Source organism: Glycine soja, chromosome 13, assembly GCF_004193775.1.
Source record: "Glycine soja cultivar W05 chromosome 13, ASM419377v2, whole genome shotgun sequence".
Taxonomy (NCBI): domain Eukaryota; kingdom Viridiplantae; phylum Streptophyta; class Magnoliopsida; order Fabales; family Fabaceae; genus Glycine; species Glycine soja.
Window position 1 is genome coordinate 4,169,275 of NC_041014.1, and position 17,676 is coordinate 4,186,950.

Sequence of the window (17,676 nt, forward strand, 5' to 3'; positions counted from 1 at the left end):
CATGCCATGGTCACATATTTATAATCATTTGATGACTCAAGTTAATGTTTGTGACTCTTTGGCAATTTCTATAAAACTAGTCACCTTTTAAAAATTGTGACTCTTTTGAAAACTAGTCACTTAAAAAGTTGTGACTTTTGAAAAAATCTTCAGAAACAAGTCACTTTAAGAATTGTGACTTTTGGAAATTTATTTTTCGAAATCAGTCACTGGTAATCGATTACCATTATAGTGTAATCGATTACACATCAAAAGATGTGATTCTTCATGTTTAAATTTGAAAATCAAAATGTTTAGAAACACTGGTAATCGATTACACAAGTTTAAAATGATTTGAAAATGTTTTATCACTAGTTGTGACTCTTGAAATTTGAAATCTAACGTTTTAAAACATTAGTAATCGATTACCATAATCATGTAATCGATTACAACTTTGTAAATCAGTTTTGAAAACAATGCTGGCTACTGGTAATCGATTACTACCTTCTGGTAATCGATTACCAGAGAGTAAAACTCTTTGGTAAAATATTTTATGAAAAATTCTTGTGCTACTCAATGTTTTGAAAAACTTTTTTAGTACTTATCTTGATTGAGTCTTTTCTTGATTCTTGAATCTTGAGTCTTGAATCTTGATCTTGATTATTCTTGAATCTTGATTCTTGAAACTTGATTGTTCTTGAATCTTGATTCTTTGAAACTTGATTCTAGAAGCTTTTTGACTCCTGATTCTTTGGAACATGCTTAACTTTTGATTCTTTGACATCATCAAAATAATCTTGGAAGTCATTGCTTCCACAGACATGACTTTCGAAGTTCATGTTGTGAAAAAAATTGTTTCATCAGGAAAATTAGAAAAGATTGAACCTTAAGAAATATTAGATAGGATCTTTTGATACACAATTTTCAAGTCTTCAGCTTATACCTCAGATGACCTTTATTATTAGGTTTCATTACACACACTTTTTGGTAGGCAAGTATAGTTAAATCCAACTTTTAACCTTTCTCATATATTAACTACAATTAGTCATATAAATATTTTCTAAATGTATAATAATTTTTAATTTGTGGAGTAAATGCTGAAGCAAGTGTATTATTGGCATTAGGTAGCTATAAATATATACTTTAATATCATTAGTTGTACACCCGAGAGAAAAGAAAAGAATGAATATCAGACACAACAAGTACAAATTCATAATTTCTCATGAAAAACATTAATTTCTTTTACATAATGCATAGATATATAGTAGGACTTTCACCCTTAAATCATAATTACAATGTACATATACAAATAACAAGCAGAAAGTAAAATTGGCAGGTTGGATTTTAGAAGAAATTTCATGGGAAAGGATCTCAAACTCACGCTTGGCTACATATATTGGAATATGAGGCTGAACATTGTTTGTCCAATCTCTAAAATCATCAAGACCTGGTACAAGAAAGTAGAGCTAGTTTATATGACCAGTAAAATTTCTTATGATTTCATCCAAGCATTATTCATGCCATATTGATATTAATTATCCATAGAATATTAGAGGGTATTAATGTCAGACCTCCGATCAGAAATTAAAATACCATGAATTACTTACGGGGAACAATACGTAATAGTAATATCCAATTGTCAACATGTTGTTCCAGGAAACAAGGGACCCAATTACAAGAATGAAACAAAAATAAATGATATATTTCTGTCCGAAAAGGCCAAAACAATAGCTAATTAACTTCAAAAACAGTTTTCAAACAAGCCAATCACATGATGTATATATTCTTCGAGATAAATTGTTTTTAGAAGGATAATCATCAACACTCTATTCCTGATAACGATGAAGACTACCCGTGAAGTCTGTAAAGAGATCATCAAACTACAAAAAATGTACTTCACTATATCATACTTGAATTATCTACTCAAGCATGTTTAATTACTCCTTCTATAGTACCCTTACTAGCTAGATTTTGTGATATGAAACATTGCATCTATAACTATATGCTATGATAAAGAAGTAACACACTATAAATCTCATTTTAATCTTTGTTAAATTGAGTTAAGTACTTTTATTTCTTACCAATTTTGGTTTTAATCTTCATAATATTTTTATTTGTGTTTAGTCCTTTACAATTTAATCCACTAAAAGTGATATAATTTCAGTTTTTTCATTAAAAAATTAAAGCACACATTTTTGCATGTTAAAATATAAAAGTTAAAAATGAATGACTTTTTTTAAATAAAGTAAAATTAGTAATATTTAAGGATAAAATAATATTTAATTCAACCAAACTTTGTAGTAGTCATAGCTAAATTTTTCGGATTTGAAATTATCGGGGTTAAACCATAATAATTCTTTATCATTTAATTTACGTGCTTTGTGGTGTCATGTTGCCTTATTTAAATGTGTTTAATTTTAATTTATCTATTTTCTATAGTAACTTTTGATCAAAATAATTGATAAATTATTTTGATCAAAATTGAAAAATTAATTAAAAGTTACAAAATTATTATTTTTTATGTTAACTGACTTATTAGATTAGAAATATTTAATTAGTAAATTAACTGTTAAGCTTACTAGTAAAGACATAATAATATGAAAGATATATTTATGACTTTTTATATAACTTCTTATTGACTTTGTGCCACAATGATGACAATGGCATGACCCTATCTCTAGAGAATGCATAAGCCATCCTGGCAAATTTTAATCATCACATTATATTCACAAGTAACTAGCTAGAGAAATTCAATCCCTCTCATATGGAAAATGCACTACGGGAAGGTAATATTATTATTATTACTAGTTGAAAAATAGACATTGTGTCTTAATTGTCTTTTTTTTTTTTAGTTAGATGTAGGTGTTATAATTATCCTGCTAAAAAGTTATTAAATAATAATTACTTGTAATTGGAAGTGTTTTTTTAAAGTAATAGAAGAATAAATTAAGACTAATAACAAATGTATATAGAAATAATTACCTTTGTTAATAATTATAAATTTACCTTGAATTGCTAGTGATCGAAGTCAAACCATAGAAACAACTACCAAGCAAATAATGCCCCCAATTCCATTGCGGTATCTTCTCTAGAAAGCCAGATAAAACATTTCACCAATGGCATACCTACCTGCATCATTACTTTCCCTCAAAAAGTAAGGGATGTTAGTAACGGCAAAGCTAATGCCTAGTATGTAACCCCATCCAACTATAATAAATATCCCAACTTCGCTGGCTATTCCTTTTGGTCTATTTCTATCAGCACCCTTTGTTTCCTCTGTCTGCAAATTAGTGTTCTTGGTCTAAATCATTTAATGACTTTTCCATCAATGGAAATGAATAGCATAAAATTAACAAAGTGGAAAGCATGAGCAAGGAAAATTTCTACAAGCTTTCTAAATTGTGGTAAGGAAGAAAAAGGTGTACCATATGAGCTGATGCATCATACCCAATTAAGGTATATTGACTCATTAGTAGTCCCAAGAGAAATATGTTGGGTTTGCTTTTGATTCCATCCTCATTTTTAGTATTGAAATGAGTGAAAGCAAACTTTAGACTAGCCCTTTTCGTTGCAACAGATGGAATGAGTATCATAAGAACAAAAACGCCTAAAAGTTTCCGCATTCAAATTAGATATTCAATAAGGTTTTCCTGAGAACAGAATTTGGAAAAAAGAAAATCAAATAGACAATTTTTTTCATACCTAAAACATTCCAGATTACACCCAACTGTCTTAAGAATGATATCACTGAGATAGGAACACTATTTATTCTACCGTGTAGGAACATTATTCCCCCATTAAAAGCAATAACTTCATATTTGGATGCTTCATATCCTCCACCATTTTTGCCACTAGTGCAAAGAAGAATGATAACCTGAATAAGCTGTGCAAGTGAAAAATTCACACTTGTCGCTGCCTACTGCAAATGAAAAATGAATTAAAAATTAGTGTTTCAAATGGATTATTAGAAATCTACATCATCTTACACAAGTATGAACACTTGGTGAAAAGTGGAGGATGTTAAAATTCTATAATATGTGATTAATTTCTCAAGAATATCTACATCATCTTCCAATGATATTGAAGCTGCAAGAGAAACCATGCAACACACGTTAGAGATAGTGTATTTTGTGATTAGACTTCCATTAATCAATATGAACTTAAGCTTCAAGCCAAATGCCACTAGGGAGAGCTACATAATTAGATATTTGTAACCATAACAAGTACATAAGAAATATTTCATTCTTGTCTAAGAGCATTTTCAATGACTAAAATAATATTTTTTGCATCAACGCAAGGTATTCGATGAATATCCAACAAATATTCTGTAATACAATCCATGACCATCCAAAAAACAACTTTGATCCAATCAATACAGTCCATTATTATTATGATAAAAGGTTGGATAATTATTTTGCCACTCATTCTCTACTCTAAATAAGCCTTGACTCTGCAGCTACCTTAGATTCCGAATCACAACCTGGCCATTCTCTCCAATCAATTGCCAGTTCATTTGAAAACCTTCCTAATTACTCCTTCTCTCCATGATATATTCCAGATTCCAATGTCAATAGCATTAATAAAAATCTAAAACCCCCTAACACTTAACAATTTAGGTTTTCCAAAGGAAAAAATTGACATGCTAATCAATCAAACACACAAGAAAAATCAGCATCCAAATTCAAAAGCAATAAGCATTGAAATGTCAATCGCGATGAAACCAGCATGCACGTCAATGCCAAAGACCGTTGTCACAGTGAAACATAGGATCATGCAGATCAAAACATGCATTGAGTAATTATCACAGATCGGAGTGCGAATAAAACCTTAACAGAGAGGGGGAGAGTACCTCGTTGAACTTGAGGATGTGTTGTTCGCCAACGAGTTGGAGGTTGCCGCTGACAAAGACAAGCATGCTGACGTTGATGCCGGAGGGCTGGCAGTTGATGGTGGAAATGGAGTGGTGGCACTGCTATAAAGGGAGGAAAGTGAGCTTAGTGACGATGCTGGAAACACCCTGGATCTTCTGCCCTTCGAAGGTCAACATGGAACCTTCTTGATGCAGATTCGCTAAACTGCTCTGGTTGGTGTCAAAGGTGCTGTAGTAGTGCTCCACAATTGCCTTTGCCAACATGTCTGGATCCATCTCAATTTTTTATTCTCTATTTCAATTTATGAAGGTGGTTTCATAAAACAGTCGTTATTAGCTTAAAATCAAAGATGATTTTTTCAAAAACCGTCATGGTAACTTGCAAATCAAAGACGATTTTATAGAAACCGTCATTAACACCTTCTATCAAAGACGATTTTTATAAAACCGTCTTAAAAAAGTTGAACTTAATTTCAAAAATGTCACTGCTTATTTTTTTACATCAGTTTTTCAAAAATCTACCTAGATACAATGATGTTAAAACATGCCCTTTTAGTAGTGGAACAAAAATATTTCAAAGGCTAAATCTAGTCTCCTTCAACACATAAGTATTCTCTATGTCACTTCTGGCTACAACCAACCAACAATCTTAACCCAAGATTGTTATCCCAAGTATTCTTTAACACTAAGTCACTCTTGACTTTCACAAGCAAGAGTTTGAATGATTACAAAGTAACCAACTCACTAAGTGAGGATATAAAAGTTAAGCACGATTACAAATAACTTTGCTAAGTAAAGGATAAACCATTTAAACTTTTTGTATCCTCTAGAGAAAGAACTTAGAGAAGAGTTTTGAGCACAAAAGGTTTCTTCTAGACAAATTCAACTTCGTTACTTGTTCTTCTCTTCTAGTCTTCCTTATATATGGGATATTTGAAAATATGATTTTTGTGAAGGACATGGTTCTAAATATTCTTGTCATGAGTCTTTATTTAATGTAAAGACCTCTATCAAATTTCCTCTTTTGATGTGTGTTAGGGTTTTATTTTACATTAGATTCAACTCGTAGGCTAAGTGTAACCCAATCATGATGTAGTAACTGAAATATCATCCAGGTTGTCTCCCAAAGGAATAAAGGAGGAATTTCATGTAATTATTTAACTAATAACTAGGTTTTTGTATTTTGTTTTGTGATTATCATGAAATAAATGACATAAAATAAATTGCAATAAAATTTAAATGACAATAGAATAATTAAGTAAAGATAGAAATACTAGACTTGAATGGTGGCATTGATCTTGATGAATGAATGTCTAGGTTTGGACTTAGAATTCGCTCAATCCACTGTAACTTCACAATTCTCTACTCATCTCTCTTGCTCATCCCCAATTCACTGATGTATTCTACCCCAACTCCTGCATGGTCGCAGATTCTAAACTACTTGCCTAATACACAGTCCCTTGGACATACTGACACAAGCAATCAACATTAATGGCCGAGAATTAGTGAGACTTAACCAAAATTATTCTATCCTTAGAGGTAATCCCAATTAAGTACTTGATTTATGTTCGAGTTTCAATAAGGCTCACCAAAGCGCAAGTTAATTCTTGAATTCATCTAGATGGTCAATCAAATAAAAGCATTAAGTACGAAAACAAATAAAAAAACTCAATATGAAGTATTGAAATTGATAGAATTAAAGTGAAACAAGGTTCATCCTTTCCTCTCCTAGGTGGAAGGAATTGACTCATAAAAATTAATACAATGAAACCTAGAGTGTCTAATGGAATAATGAAGACGTCTAGTAGGTGAAAGTCAAAACTATAATTCTAAGAACTGCTCGAGACTTCTACACCATTACAATGAATGCCTAGCCTCCTATTTATAGAATTGTAGCTAGGCTTAATTAAGGAGATAATCACAAGAAATTACAAACAAATAATATCTCTAATTAATTCAATTAATTATCTTCTTCTTTAGCTGAATTATCTTTAAAAATTATTTTGCTCTTGATTTTCCTAGCTTTTATTTTTAGTTTTCACAATTTCTCTTTCTAGAACTTTCTACTGATTTTGGACCTCTGGAGCTCTTGCTAGAATGACCTAATTTTGCTGAAAAACTATAAAAAAAAAATTCATAAAAAATAACTAAAACATAAAATTCTACCGAAGATAAAGTAAAAACTGAATTTAAAGCTAATTTGATTCAAAACAAGACCTAAAGTTAACTAAAATGTCAAATAAATATCACAAAGTGCATATAAAAATCCGGTAAATTTGACGTTTACCAATATGTCTACTTCTGCAAAGGCGAGAGATAGGATAGTGGTACTTTCTTTCCTAAAAAGGTATTGACAACTTCTGAAGAGTAGACCTATTTTTCTACTAATTATTTCTTCAATCTTCTCCTTAGTACTATCCCTTAATAATTGATTTTCTTTTGATTAGAGGTTGTACTTATACTTAGAGGACTTTGCTTTTCATTAAGTGCTTGAAATTCAAATGTTAGAATATATTCAAAAGGCAAAAAGGGTATCAAAATAATGTTCAAATTATGAAGAATATAAGAGCAGATAATGCTTAACAAAACCTATGTTATAGAGAAAAGAGTCTTAAAGCGCGTGTTCATTTTGATGAGAAAAACTTAGTAAGTTATTAGGCATTACGCTTAAGTGATGAAACCCCCTCTCTATGGATAAAAAATTCAACATCTCACAAAGACTTAGGTATGACAAATAAACCCGTACTAGCAGGTATCGCCCTGAGCCTGTCCCGAATTTGATGGGAAATACCCGCTTTGATTAGGTATGGGTACATGTATTGCCTGAACTATTTAAGCAGAAATGAGGATGCAGATGATTATCAAACTATACCCTGACCCACCACTATTACATTCTTTTTATAATTTTTTGTCACAATATATATATATATATATATATATATATATATATATATATATATATATATATATATATATAAGATTTTATTGTTATCATTTTTTAAAATATAAATCAATTAACTTAATAGTTAAATAGTTAAATAACAAACTTAAAAATATACATTTAACTAAAAACATAATTGAATTCTCAATTTTTTAACTTTAATTTATTTTTTATTCATTATATTATATATTATTTGAATTAAAATATAATTAAAAACTTAATATATAATATATTTAAAAATATAGAAGTAAGTTAAAATTATAAAAAAGTATAATGTGTTATCCGTGGGTATACCCAAACTTGACAAAACCCAACACGTGTGAGGATGTGTATTAAAATTCTAAACCTGCCTCTTTCATACCTGTCCACATGCCCATTTCGCCTTTTTGTGGGGACAAGGATGAGGAAGGCCAAACCCATCCTCGACTTGCCCTATTGTCAATCCTAGGACTAAGAATACAAAAGGTGATGAAAATTAAAAATAAATAAGACTATAGATGGAAGTGACACCACTATCATAACATGATTGGTGATAAGTTAAGGAAGATTCACCACAAAGAAAATATTTCTTTGATAAGAATCTAAAGATTCAAATCATGAACAATGATTGTTTGATCAGCAGGTTTACATTAACGATTTTCATTGCACAACTCAACATTCTCTTGATGAAGTGTTGATAACTATTGTGCATGTTGCTGGCGCATAGCTCTGTGCGTTGCTTTGGTCTTTTATGTGCACATAATTCTCTTCTTGAGGCTATTGTGTTGCATTTGAGTCTGATTCTGATTTTCTGAGTGTTGTACCTCTTGATGTTGATTTTTTAGAGTCAGAATGCACTAACCATGTTGCAGGAAGTACATATGATTCTGACTTGCTTTTTGAGGTACAAGCTGAGGAACCTGCTTCTTCTCCTACCCTGGTTCCTCTCACTGTTCAGCCACACACACTAGAGTTGAAGCCCTTACTAGCAACCCTCAAATATGCTTACTTGGAGGACAAGGAAAATTTTTCAATGATCATCTCTGCCTCCCTTGCTGTTGAGCAAGAGGAGAAATTGTTGCTAATTCTCAAGAAGCACAAGAAAGCCATTGGATGGACTTTAGCAGACATTCCTGGCATTATCCCATCTACCAACATGCATAGGATACTTTTAGAGGATGGAGCTAAGCCAGTGAGGCAGCCATAGCGGCGACTCAACCCCGTCATTCTAGATGTGGTGAAAAAGGAAGTGACCAAGCTCTTACAAGCTGGAATCATCTACCCCATTTCTAACAGCCAGTGGGTGAGTCCAGTCCAAGTGGTTCCTATGAAGACAGGCCTCACAGTGATTAAGAATGAAAGGGATGAGCTTATCCCCACAAGAGTGCAAAACAGCTGGCGAGTCTGCATTGATTATAGGAGGCTGAACCAGGTAACCAGAAAAGATCATTTTCCCCTGCCTTTCATTGATCAAATGCTTGAGCGCTTGGCAGGTAAGTCTCATTACTATTTTCTTGATGGTTTTTCTGGTTATTTACAAATTCATATTGCTCCTGAGGATCAAGAAAAGACCACATTCACATGTCCCATTGGCACTTTTGCCTATAGGAGGATGCCCTTTGGCCTATGCAACGCCCCTGGTACCTTCCAGTGGTGTATGCTTAGCATTTTCAGTGACTTTTTAGAGAGTTGCATAGATATGGAGTAGGTGTAGGTAATATCCACTCCACAGTGCGCTGAAGCGTGCGTGCTGGTTCCTCTGGATGTACCAACGAAGTAGCCGTGAGTCGGATCGTGCCACAGAATCGGCACCTCGCATTGCCTTCGAGGGTCTCCCAAGCTCCCTCTAGGCACTCCATCTCCACTCGGTCATGGATGAACTGCGCTGCCATCACGATCTACAAGAAACAAAAGAAAGGGGTAGACTCTTTCACAAGAGATCTAACTACAGTAGCAACACAATGTGTCCCATAACCACTACATGCAATTAAAAGTTGTGCCTCAAGGCTTTTCTTCTTTGGTAATCGATTACACAACATTGGTAATCGATTACTAGGGGCCAAACTCGAGTTACACAGCTTCAAAACATGAAAACCTGCAATATGCACTGTGTAATCGATTACACATAACTGGTAATCGATTACCAGTGGCCTATTACTCTGTGTAATCGATTACACAGTATTGGTAATCGATTACCAAAGGCCTCCACAACATACTGTCTCCATTTCTAAGCCTGGTAATCAATTACACAGCATTGGTAATCGATTACCAGAAGCCTTCTCACGTTCTTGATCCCATTTCTAGGCCTGGTAATCGATTACACACAATTTGTAATCGATTACCAGAGACCATCTTAACTTCCTGTCTTCATTTTTAAGCCTTGTAATCGATTACACACCCTTGGTAATCGATTACCAGAGGCCATATTCCAGATATCACTCAAAATTCATAGCTGGCCAGCCACCACACAAGCCTCCTTGCTTTGTGGTCTTTGTTCTTTTATCGGTTGACTGCCAGGAGCTCGCCTGTTTAGGTACGTCACAGGTTCTCACTGACTGACTATGCCCGGGTTGGGTTGGGATTGGTCAAGCTTGGTTTTGGGCAATAGCACCCCACCTGACGTCCCTAAGGTCTCCTGACCCCCGCGACATATCTCCAGGTACCACTCTGTGGTCAACGAATAAAAGTAGGAAGTCTCACCCTTCCCCACTTCCTCACTTCAAGCTTGTAGGATTATAGGGTACCCATCACATGTGGTACTAGGTGGCGGTCAGGCGATGGTGCAAGTCGACTATCCAGATCCACAAATCACACATGAATCCACCATCCCCAGTTACCCACCTTCAACTGAGCTCACGTACTCCCACGTAGCCCTTATCCTCGTTCCTCTCAACACCGGGTCCCCATCAATCCCCCCAAGCTTCCACAACATCCAAGAAATTTCAACATCCAAACATCATGAACTATCAAAACCAAGCAAAACAGGGTAGAGGCAGAAAACTCAGCCCAAAACACAAACCAATACCACAACTTTTCTTACTCAAATACCCCAGTAACATTCCCTTCTTTCCAATTTGTTCACCGTTGGATCGACTCGAAAATTTTACTGGAGGTTCCTAGTACATAAGTCTACATTTTGACCGTTGGGATCTGCTAGAAAATTTCCAGAACCCAATATGTACAACCCTTTCCACAGCCAGTCATGCCTAAGCATTTTCTGCACAAACCCAAAATTTTGCTGCACACTTTAACAACAAAATTCTGCATAGAAGTGCAGATTTTCGAAATTACTCTTGCCCTCATCCAAAATTGCCCAAATTGGATCCTACAAGTCCTAAATCAAGTACAAATCATATCTAAACCAAAGACAAGCTTCAGACCAAAGCAACTCAAAATCTAGGTATCTAAAACCCCTCAATTTAGTGGATTTTGAAGGTTTGAGAAGTGAAAATGAGAATGGGGAAACTTTGGAGCAAACTCTCATCTCAAACAAGTCTATAACATTAATCTAAACTCGCTCAAACTGGTTTTACGACGAAAACTCTACCGAATCAAAATTTGACTCCTCAACACCCAATCTACCCTAGAAATGGCTCTTGCCTTCACTTTGGGTCACTCATTTTCCTCCTTTGCACAACCCAAGCTTTCCCACAGTCCCAAATGACATTTCAAACTAGGATTACCTCACTCTAATCTCCAATTACCACTAAATCCAGATTTGGCTTTTCAAATCCTCAAAGCATCACACTTTTCCACTCATATCACTACATTCTCACTTTTTAACCCTAGGTTAACTCTACCCTACATCTCTATCAGTTTTCCATCAGCCATTTCAGCACACAAGCATCACAAGCATCATCATAAAAACCCTAAAACAGAATGGGTAAGCTTGACTCATACCAAACATTAGCATGCTTTCAACAAATTTCTTCACAAATAACTATCATAAGGCATAAATCTAGTAAAACTACCCATCATACCTCCCAAAACCCAATACCCACGAAAATTTATGTGAGAAGAAGTCTACCCAAACCTGAAATGTGAAGTCCCACAATGGAGAGGTGCGCTTTACGATTCCGAAAATGGCTTCCTTTCGCGATTTGGAGCAGAAATGGTGTGCAAAGGTTGGAGCTTTGATGGAGCTTCAATGGTGAGGAAGAAGAAAGGATTAGCAACGTGAGAAAGAGAGGGAGAAAAGCTTTTGAAATTTTTGGGCTGAGTGAGGAGAGAGAACCTGGCTTTTAGTTTAAAAGGTTTTTCTCTCTTTTTTTTTAAAAGATGTGCCACATGTCTTCTTTTGAGTGGAGTAAAAAGGGTCCACTTTTTCTCTTGATGTGACTCATACTCATCCACAAGAAGAGAAAAAAATCTGACCTTTTGAAACGCTAAAATCCTGCCTCAGTTTGCATGCCGTTTCTCTGGTTCCAGTCCCTCGCGTTTCTCTGCACCCGTCGGGGCCAGTTTTCGAAAGTAGGCAATATATATATCAAAATGCTCAGAATGAAACCCCGAGCGTGGTTCAGAGGTTGGTTTCGTTAAATTTTAAGTTGCACGCAAAACGATAATTTTTAAACTAATTAATTGAGAATTAACCTATAACTATCCAGTTATGGATTTCTCTTCGTTAATTAGCCTAACCCGCATATCTTTCCCCCAATATACCTACTTCTACCAGGAGTATACATACATATACACTGAATAATACTTATATGTAATCATTCAAAATGCATCGTTTACAAAAATTCCGGGTAGAAATTTCCAGGATGTCACAATACTCCCACCCTTTAAGGAATTTCGTCCCCGAAATTAACTACTCTATGAACAAACTTGGGTACAATTCTCTCACCCTATCCTCTAACTCCTAGGTTGAATCACCCTCGTCGGGTCCCCACTGCACTTTCACCAACGTGATCTCCTTTCCTCTCAACGACTTCATTCTTTGATCAGTAATCTTCTGAGGTTGTGCTTTATAGGTGAGGTTATCCTTCACCTGTACCTCGTCCACTGCAAGTATATGTGATGGATCCGGGTTGTACCGTCTCAGTTGAGAGACATGAAACACAGGGTGCAAGTTCGATAAACTCGGGGGTAAGGCGATTTGATAAGCTACAGGCCCAACCTTCTTCAAAATCTGATACAGACCTAGATACTTGGGTGTCAACTTCCTAGATTTGAGAGCTCTTCCGACTCCGGTTACAGGAGAAACATTCAAAAACACATGTTCTCCTTCCTGAAAATCTAATGGCTTCCTCCTTCTATCATAATAGCTCTTATGCCTATCCTGAGATGCTTTTATCTTCTCTCGAATCAATCTCACTTGTTCGGTAATCTGTTGTAGCATTTCAGGCCCAAGGAGTACTGCTTCTCCATCATCGTACCAACAAATAGGAGTTTTGCACTTTCGTCCATATAGAGCTTCAAAAGGAGCCATACCAATACTGGCTTGGTAGCTATTATTGTAAGTAAATTCGATCAATGGCAAACAATCCACCCAACTACCTTGTTGCTCTATAATACACGCCCGAAGTAGATCTTCTAGAGTCTGAATGGTTCGTTCGGTCTGACCATTTGTTTGAGGATGATAAGCTGAACTGAGCTTCAGCTTTGTCCCCAATGCTTCATGTAGACTTGTCCAAAATCGCGAAGTAAACCTCGAATCCCTGTCTGATACAATGCTGGAAGGAATTCCATGCAACCTTACTACTTCTTTGATATACAACTCTACTAGCTTCTCCATCTTATACTTCATATTCACCGAAATAAAATGAGCAGATTTGATGAGTCGATCTACTATGGCCCACACAACATCATGTCCACGACTAGTCTTGGGTAAACTAGATACAAAATCCATAGATATGCTTTCCCATTTCCATTCCGGAATTTCTAGTGGCTTTAATTCTCCTGATGGTCGCTGGTGCTCAGCCTTAACCTTTTGACATGTTAAACATCTTGCTACATATTCAGCTACATCTTTCTTCATGCCATGCCACCAAAAACTTCTCTTCAAATCTTGGTACATCTTAGTCATTCCTGGATGGAAACTAAGACGACTTTTATGTGCTTCTTCCAAGATCTTAACTTTCAAATCATCCAAAGATGGTACACATATCCTCCCCTTGAATCTAATTAACCCGGTTGTGTCCTTCTTAAACTCCACATCCTTATCTCCCATCACATCTAACACTTTGCCTTGCAGAAACGAGTCATCCTCTTGAGCCTTGCGTATGTGATCTACGAATTCATTGGTGATCTACAACGCTCCCTCAAATAAGCTCTTGGGTCGCATTTCGATTGCTAGATTCAGATCTCGGAATTCCTCTATCAATCTCTGCTCCAAACTCATCATAGTCGCAACATGTAAAGACTTCTGGCTCAGCGCATCGGCTACTACATTAGCCTTTCCTGGATGGTAGGAAAGACCAAAATCATAATCCTTGAGGAACTCCATCCATCTTCGTTGCCTCATATTGAGTTCCTTCTGATCGAACAAGTATTTGAGACTCTTGTGATCACTGAAAACTTCAAAATGAGTACCGTATAAATAGTGCCTCCAAATCTTTAAGCCAAAGACCACAGCTGCCAGTTCCAAATCATGGGTCGGATAGTTAACTTCATGAGGATGCAATTGGCGTGAAGCATAAGCCACTACTCTTCCCTCTTGCATTAACACACACCCCAAGCCTTGCCTGCTTGCATCGCAATACACTTCAAATGGTCTCTTAGGGTCGAGCAAAGTTAACACTGGAGATGTTGTCAACCGCCTCTTCAACTCTTGGAAGCTTTGATCACATTTCTCATTCCAGACAAACTTCTCATTCTTATGAGTCAGTTTAGTTAGGGGCAGTGCCAATTTAGAAAATCCCTCAATGAATTTTCTATAATAGCCAACCAACCCCAAGAAACTTCGGACTTCCGTTGGAGTTGTCGGTTGTTGCCACTCCATAACCGACTCCACTTTAATTGGATCCACCGCAACCCCGTCTTTAGAAATCACGTGCCCCAAGAACTGCACTTTCTCCAACCAAAATTCATATTTCGACAATTTGGCAAACAATTTCCTATCCCTCAGGATATGCAAGACAATTCTTAAGTGCTTTTCATGCTCCTCCTTATTCCTTGAATACACTAGGATATCATCAATGAACACAACCACGAACTGATCTAAGTAATCATGGAATATACGGTTCATATAGTCCATGAAGATAGCCGGAGCATTAGTCACTCCAAATGGCATGACTAAATACTCGTAATGCCCATACCGAGTCCAAAACGCAGTCTTTGGGATATCTTCCTTCTTAACTCGGATTTGATGATACCCCGATCGCAAATCTATCTTCAAAAATACCGTCGCTCCCCTCAATTGGTCAATCAAATCATCTATCCTTGGTAGAGGATATTTGTTCTTGATAGTGACCTTGTTTAGCTGCCGGTAGTCTACGCACATCCTCATACTTCCATCCTTCTTTTTAACCAATAAGACCGGCGCTCCCCACGGTGATGCACTTGGGCAAACAAATTGTTTGCTTAAAAGATCCTGCACTTGTGCCTTCACCTCTGCTAGTTCTACCGGAGACATCCTATAGGGCGCGATCGACACTGGATTCGCTCCAGGCACCAAGTCAATAATGAATTCCACTTCTCTCTCAGGTGGTAATTCACAAATATCATCAGGAAAAACTTCTGGAAATTCTGACACCACTGGTATACTACTAACTTCAGCGACCTCCTCCACATTCATGGAGAACAACACCATGTAAGTTCGAACATCCTCCGCTCCATCGTTGGCCGCATTCTCTTTCAATGGTCCCTTTGGAACTACATTCCCACCAAATACTAGCATCTTCTCCTTGCAGTCTAGAAAGATATGGTTAGCAGATAACCAATCCATCCCCAAGATCACATCTAGATGAGCTAAAGGTAGGAAAATCAAATCTGCCATAAAAGATTGACCCTCAACAATTATAGGACACTTCAAACACACCCGAGAGGTGGTTACAGGCTCGTTAGTTGGAGTAGACACCACCATATCATATGGTAACTCCGTCACACATAACCCCAACCTCTCCACACATGCATGAGATATGAACGAATGCGTGGCACCCGAATCATAGAGTACATCTAGTAGTTTATCAGCAATCAAACACTTACCCTGTATCAAATCGTCGGAGGCAGCAACTTCTGATCCACTCATAGCAAATACCCGGGAGGGCACTTTTTGTCTTCCACCACTAGTGTTGTTGTTGTTGCTAACATTACCGCTCCTTGTGGAATTAGTGGGTCCACGGTTGACGGTGTTGGAATTGGCAGTTACCGTCGGTCTTCCAGTCACCCTACATTCTCGAGCATAATGGCCTACCTTGCCACAAACATAACAACGGTTCTCCTGTGTCTGCTGGAGCTGTGGACAATTCCTCCTAAGATGCGGTCCCCCACACTGAAAGCACTGTACCCCAGTCCCCCTTGACTGGCTCATGTTTGACGTAGCCATAGGTTGTTTCCCCTTGTTGCTAGAATATGGCTTCATCCTCTTACTACTGTTTCCTCTAAAAGGATGGCTTCTCTGTGGTCCTCCAAAGCCTCTAGCTTGCCTCTCCTTCATCTTGTCCTAAAAAATCCTGCACTTTGTCACCAGTTGATTAAAATCCGTGATCTGCATATAGCTAACCGCCTGTTGAATCTCCAATCGAAGCCCATTCTCAAACTGAGCACATAAATCTTCCTCATTTCGAGCATCTCGGTATTGAGGCCAATACTGTAGAAGTTCATTAAATTTGGCCGTGTATTCCCCAACGGAGATGTTCCCCTGCTTCAAATCCAGAAATTCCCTCACCTTCCGCTTCCTAAGATCTCGTGGAAAATAATTTTCCAGAAATTTGTCCTTGAAGGCATTCCAAGGAATCACGCCTCCAGGTGCAGCAAATGAAGGCTTCACAAACTTCCACCAATTCTCGGCTTCTCCTTGGAGCATGAATGTCGCATAAGGGACCTTATGCTCCTCGAGGCAACCCATCGCCTCGAAAATCTTCTCAATCTCCGCTAACCACAACCTAGCACCTTCTGGATCATAGTCCCCACTGAACTTCAGTGGGTGGTTCTTACGGAAAGCCATGAGTCCTCGATACTCCGCCGGCTCCACATCACATTCTTGCACTAGGGTTTCCCGCACAGCTGTGATGCGATCCAGGACATCACGGTTCTGATCCCTACCACGTCCTGCCATACCTAATCCTGTAGGGAAGCTATTAGTATCCAAGAAATTCTACTGAGAGAGTGTACCACACAGGCTATGACAGTTACAACAATATCCTTCTCTCTATACATACATATACACACAACAATTCTACGTAATCAATTGCACATTCCTGCTTAAGATAAGAAAGTAGAAATACACACAATGTGTGACTTAACGTCACTCCTTGAAACTTACTCCCAAGTTTCAGAGATACACAACATTCACACAGTAAGACCATAAACAGGTTCACTAGAATCCAACTTTTGCTCTGATACCACCAATTGTGACGTCCCTAAATAATGACTGGTTTAATAGTAATGATTTAAATAACAAAAACCATGGGAATTTTTTTTTCTTTTTCTTTTTCGTTTCTTTCTCTTTTTCACAGTAATTAAGTTCAGAAGGAAAATCATCACTATAGAGTCTTGAATGGCCAGTTCACAACTCTATTCAGAGTCATTTCTTTTTGATCCCACATAACCTTTAAAATATGTTGCTCTTTCAAAAAAATAAAAGTATGCCAGCCATTACTTTAGGTCGTCACGTGAAAATAATAAAATAAAATACGGTCGGTGAACTCTATTTCAAATAAAGTTTGTTAACACATTCTTTTCAAATAACAGATTAAACATAAGTACATTCATCATCTAAAGCCGTCCAAAATATGGGAGTTTT

At 36.8% G+C, this 17,676-nt stretch overlaps 1 long non-coding RNA gene across 1 annotated transcript; it reads right to left on the reverse strand.

Moving 5' to 3' along the window:
• Positions 1-3,571: 3,571 nt before the first annotated feature.
• On the reverse strand, positions 3,572-5,115 carry LOC114380885. Its single transcript, XR_003659879.1, has 2 exons — positions 4,829-5,115; positions 3,572-3,898 (listed from the first exon to the last, which is right to left on the reverse strand). It is a non-coding gene; the product is annotated as an uncharacterized LOC114380885 (long non-coding RNA).
• Positions 5,116-17,676: the final 12,561 nt, after the last annotated feature.